The sequence below is a fragment of the Hemitrygon akajei genome, chromosome 6 (genome assembly GCF_048418815.1).
Source record: "Hemitrygon akajei chromosome 6, sHemAka1.3, whole genome shotgun sequence".
Taxonomy (NCBI): domain Eukaryota; kingdom Metazoa; phylum Chordata; class Chondrichthyes; order Myliobatiformes; family Dasyatidae; genus Hemitrygon; species Hemitrygon akajei.
Genome location: NC_133129.1, coordinates 124,347,481 through 124,353,480, shown reverse-complemented (window position 1 = coordinate 124,353,480; position 6,000 = coordinate 124,347,481). Strand labels below are relative to the sequence as shown.

The window sequence follows — 6,000 nt, the reverse complement described above, 5'->3', positions numbered from 1 at the left end:
ACAAGACTGACTGTAATGACAAAAACGCGAGAACTTTCATCACACGCCTGAAGTGTTTAGACTATGGAACATGCAGCCACTTGGGATATCGAGCGGTTGAATGCACCATAGAGGATTAAAGTTAAATTCGTACAAGGAAGAAATAAAATATGATATACAGATCAAGTGAGACGTGGATGAGGGAGGGGTGCTTCTTTTGTTTGTTAATGGGCTGAATGGTCCCATCTTTGTGCTGTAAATTTGCTGCAATCAGCAGTGACTAGTGCTATTCAATCTCTCAGGTAAGGTTCCCTATTGGAATTCATGTTAAACAGTCTCTGAATTCATGTTAAACAGTCTCTATATACCTAAAAATCAGACTATTGTATTTGATTGCTGGGAATTTATTGTGTTCTAATCCTAACATCATCAACTCTGAGAGATTAATTTAGCTGCAGATTGTTGAGTACTGCTAGATTGTTGTGAACTGGAATCCAGAATCCAGCTATTGGTACAGTTAATCGGAACCATGTTTGTGGTTTGGTTGCGGTTATGAGATTGCTGTTTTGAATTAATGGAATTTACCCCCGCCCAACATTAAAGACTAAACAATGCAAAAGCGTTCCCATTGTTTCTATAGCTACCAAACAACGATAAATCATTTGCACTGTACCACATGGAGAAGCCCTATATCAATGGTTGATTTGACCTCAAAATTACACCAGCTGGAGTTCACCGGCGTTACATTGGATACACTGAATATCCATAGCATTTTCCCGCCAAAGTTGGTCAAGAGACAGCTTAAAATTTCATTCCTATATTTTCCCCTCTCTGCGGATGCTGCTCAAACTGCAGAGTATTTTAAGCCACCTCCATCTTCATTTCAAAGTCCCAGCATCTGCCGCACTTTGGTATCAATTGTTGTGGCGAATAATATTGAAGTTAAAGAGGCTGACAGTAGCAAATGTGTCAAAGAGCTGGTCAAATTCCAGCTGTCAACTCAAATCAGGTAGAACCTTTTACCGTGCACGTGGACGTTTTAGCTGGTAGTCCGCACCCCACTATAGTAGTTTACAATCCCTAGTGCTTGGTTCCTGCGTTAAGCATATATGCTCCTTCAGTCAGTCTAAATGGCAGCTTCGCCGCGATATCAATTCCCTGTTGCTATGACACTGTAAGAGACCTCAAAATGAACGGCGGAGCGCGCATCAAGAAAGGAAGCTATAAATGACAGGCGTTTTCCTACTGCCAGGGATAAGCTCTGTGCGCATTTGGATCGGTTCAATGGATGCTGCCACCTGGATTAGAAAGGTTGCAGCATGTGGGCAGATGAGAAGACATCACACCCTCCCTTTGTTACCGAGACCAGAAGCATGAACAGCTTCAGGAAGTTCCCCTTCCTGAACCTAATGATTCTACGTCGTGTCCACGCCTTCACCTTGCCCTCCCGGGCTGAGCAAGGGCAGCCAGCTTTTTAACTCCGCCTTGGGAGTTTGGCGGTTTATGAGACAGTGGGACATCACGGCAGCTTCATTTTCTTTAATGTCACAGTCTACTTCCCTCATGACTCAACTCAGTCCGCTGTCTTGGGGATTGAAGCTTAAATCGCGAGCTTTCAGATCTTTACAGGAAATAGAGAAATAAAAGTGCTTTAATTGTAGATAGTTGAGAAAAGGGCTGCAGCAAAATCTATAAGTACGAACCAACTACGTACTCCGGTCTGACAACATTCAATGCAAAGTACCCTCCGGGGGGTTAATGTATAATGTAGCAGGAGACCTAGAGACTCCGTGTTGATTGGCTAGATTTGCATTACATCACCACAACTGTCTTACCGGTATTTCAATGGTTTGAAAATAGATAGCCAGCGGAGAGGCTTCGCATCTTGCTCAGTTTCAACTAGCTCTTGGAACTGCTCTTATCGCCGGCAAACTAACTAGTCAGGGCCGTCGGTATATCCATCAGACACCACGGGCAGAAAATGATCATGAGAAGAGTTAAGACAGATGTCAAAAGTACGCGAAGAATTGCTGACAGATTCACCGGCAATTAACGACTTCGTGTCCAGACTAAGCTCCTGAAGTTCCTGGTCAAATGATCAAGGATTGTAACCACGTCCTAGAAATTATCATCTTTGTGTCATGAAATGATTGAAGACTTCTGGTGAGTGATACTTTATTTTAGCTTCACAAATGATCATTGTAAAGTTACCTTTGGGAGATGGGGTTGTATGGTTGTACGGTAACTTATCGATGCGCAAAAGGATCACACGTAGTGACAGTATTTAGAATTGGGATATGGGCGATTTTGTAAGTGTGCCGGTGTCTCCGACTAGTACGTCTAATTTCAAACTCTTTTGATGTTACTTTCAACTTAATGCCCTTAGATGATCAAATGTAATTGCTTTAATGTAACTTCAGGACCTCAGGAAAAAAGACTCACAGTATTTCTGAGAAAAGCAGTATGAACCTTATTCTCAGTCATTGGTAGAAATGCCCCAGTTACAAATCGGAACAAAGTCTGCAACAAAGTTTTCAGTCTTGACCTGAAGTTGCCAACTAACAAAAAGACTTGCTAGGAACAAATTTTATTGAGTGAGGCACTTACTTTTAATTGGCTAACTAAGTCAATGTACCTTTAACTGGCTTTCTAATAATGTTTAGGATAATGTTTAAGTAAGAAAGTGGCAATATTGAAATCTATCCCGCTTTCCTTAAGGTGTCTGTTTAAAAAATTAATATTATTTTCAAAAACCAGTCATTATTAGGGTTAGATTAAAGTTAACTGGGTTATTTTTCACCCTTAGAGAGGTCTCGGCTAATCATCGCGAAACAGTTGGAATAATGACTAAATGGACTGGTCAGTGATCGGATGTATCAACGGAACATCAATCATCATTGTCCAGTAACAGATGAAACGTTTATTGTTTGGCTCTTGACTAAATTTTAGACACTTGTCCTGAACAGAGAATGCGAGTGTAACATTCCAATCCAAGCAAATATAATTTGAAGGCGTAATGTCTAATTAGAAATCGGCATCGCAGCCAGTCTACCAGAATGCGCAGATACATCCTTGGTCCAAGTAATAAGTCAATTAAAACAAGCTCCTCACATCAACAAGCCAAAATCCGTCCTCGATAGAAATATTCGGAACCAAAGCAATCCACAGTTTCATGTAAAAAGGAAACTGCATATTCAAGGCATTACGATACAATGTATCCAAGGTATTAATAATACAAATAATTCACTCGCTTTCTCAATCACAACATGCCTATGAACCAGGGGAAAGCGCACCTCTTGTCAAACGACGAGAAAGAATCAAACCATAAGTCTTTCGCAATAGGGTCCCAAACAAAAAATCACTTCAAATAAACTACTCTATAGCTTTACCCCAACACCATCGGGTTTCTTATTCCTCGTCCAATCAACACGATTTGCAGCTTTATCGAGAAAGGAGGATCTCCAAGCCAGCCTATGTTAAACGCTGCATGAATTCATCCAAAACTCTCGCATGCCAGCGCAGGTCAAACACATTATTAAGAACCAGTGCATAATTAGCGCAATAAACGCACGCAGGGCGAGATTATTGAACACCCATTTAGAGCAGATAAATCATTTTAGAGCTCATTGCTTTTACGTTTGGCATTTCAGTGCATCGAATTGAACAAAACATGGAACTTATAAAAGTGAGTGGAGTGCACTTTCCTTCTTCAAAAAGAAGAATATTCCTTTCAAACATCTAATACTCCAGACGAGCGTCAAAATAATAGGCTTAAAATGACTCCACCGTCCTGCCACTTCGTGCAGATGCATCTATCCTAACCCGCCAAATGCACATTTTGTGGTTGGTCATATGATAGCTACTTAAATTCATGTTGTAACCAACACTCTGATTGACTCCACAATTTCTGTGCGCCTTATGTTGATTTTGTCACAACAAATGAACTCAGTACCAGAGATAAGATGCTCTCTAGCTAAAACAAATCAATCTTCTGTTCAGTGTCAAAGCTCCCATAGCGGGATCTTTCCTAGAGAAGAGATGAATTGAGGGAAGAAACAGTGAACGGCGGGAATACACGTTAAATAAGGACCTCGTGCAGAAACTGACACTGTCGGCCGCTGAGGACCAGGTCCCTTCATATTCGATACCAGGAACATATTATTTAGACACTTCCAATTATCAGTCCGCCAAGCACGATCTCGCGAAAGCTGAGTCCAATTAATAGACAGATGATTCAGAAGTTCCTCAAACATTTCAGGCGAAAGTATTTACTCCTGGTGATCGCACTGACCACATATTCGTTGACTAACAATCTATAACTGAGGCAACACACACAAAATGCTGGTGGAACACAGCAGGCCAGGTAGCATCTATATGGAGAAGCACTGTCGACGTTTCGGGCCGAATTTCCAGCATCTGCAGATTTCATCGTGTTTGCTTTTGAAAATCTGTAACTGACATGTTTTTAAGATGTAGGATTTTGGGTGGGACATGCATTGCTTTGGAGGGAGAGGACTGGGAAAGGGTTGAATCAATACGAAGGCTTGTGAATGGGGAAATTGAGTAAGATAGAGGTATAACCCAAAAGGGAAATGCATAAAAATACTCAAACATGACTGGCATTGTAGATGTTATGTAAACGAACGGAAGAAATGCAAAAGTCGGGGTAAAATCATAGTCTTAATATACCCCGGGAAACCACAAACCGATAAATTGGAGGAGAATATTTAATTCCGTGAGGACATATATCAATGACGCTGAATGAATTAATTAGGACGGAAAGAAAGCGTCGGCTTATCTATGGGTAAGATCCCTTTAAAATAATGGGAGATGGTCAAGCCAGGACGTCGTAGTTCGCAGTAGCTCAAACAGTCAACATGAGAGGAAAGAAGAAGTTCATTGGAAGAAAGAGTGAACAGTGGACACATTCAGTAAAAAAAAAAAATCCGGAGGATGAGCATTAGTGAAAAATGATTAGAAAGGAAAAGAAATGGAGGCTTGGCTATAGCAAAGGTCTTTATTCAGGTCTATGCGAAGGTGCCTGCGTCTTCACTGGCTGGGTTCGCCGACTGAAGAGGCACTTGCAACAGGTTTATGACATCATGAGCGACCTTGTCGACCACTCTTGTTCAACACGTTCCCAGCACGGATTCCGCTGGGATCTCCTGCTTTCCCAACTCTACCTCCACGACACTACCTGGTATTCACTGAAATGCCCAGTCATCATGTATTTACCAGTTCTTCTTATACAATATGTTCCTCTATTAGACAGTATAAGCCTTTCACCGTTCAAACTGACATCTTTTGTGACTTTTTGCCATAGGCTGTACCATGACTTTTTTTTTCTGTAAACGAGGTTCACCAAATTAAATATCGTTCTACCATGTCCCGTTCCTAAGAACACCGTCCCAAAAATCGTACGTTAAGACTAACTCCAGCTTATCAAAGAGCCAACGGGTCCTTCTCTTCCACTCTATCCACTTGTGCTGCATTAATTTTCCTCCAAGGATTTAATTTTAAGGTTGCCATTGATTTTTTTAATCCAGCAGTGTATTGTCAAGGATCTTGCAAACCCCGATTTCTGATATCAAAGGTTGTTTTTTTATTATTTCTGTTTTTTAAAAATCTGCATTGTTATGTATGTGGCCTCCCCTCAGCCGATGGAAAGAGGTTATCTTGATCCGCTTGTACTCTTCCTTATTTTAAGGAAATTTTCTTCTGCTGGAACAGCACGCGACTCTGCTGCCCGTCCCTATAAACGTTATAAGCGGAACGATTCGAGTACACATCTTTAGCAACCCGCCTATAATTTTCGTACTCTTTCCAAAGTAAAATTCTCAGAATTGAATGCAAAGTACCGGCTGAGAAAACTCAGCAGATCTATGCAGCCTTGGTGGAGACAGAAAATTGATATTTCAGGTGCGTGATTCTGCCGGGACGGAGAAACTCGGACATGAAACAATAACCCTTTATTTCCTTACAGATGCTTTATGGGCTCCTGAGATCTTTTCAGGTCTGCTA

General features: G+C 41.2%; 1 protein-coding gene across 1 annotated transcript in view; it reads left to right on the top strand.

Moving 5' to 3' along the window:
* Nucleotides 1-1,552: 1,552 nt before the first annotated feature.
* chrm4a (cholinergic receptor, muscarinic 4a) overlaps nt 1,553-6,000 on the top strand; it is a 94,726-nt gene continuing 90,278 nt past the window's right edge. The window contains exon 1 of the mRNA XM_073049186.1: nt 1,553-2,142. The gene's annotated coding sequence lies outside the window, so the exon portion shown is untranslated. The remainder of the gene's footprint in view (nt 2,143-6,000) is intronic.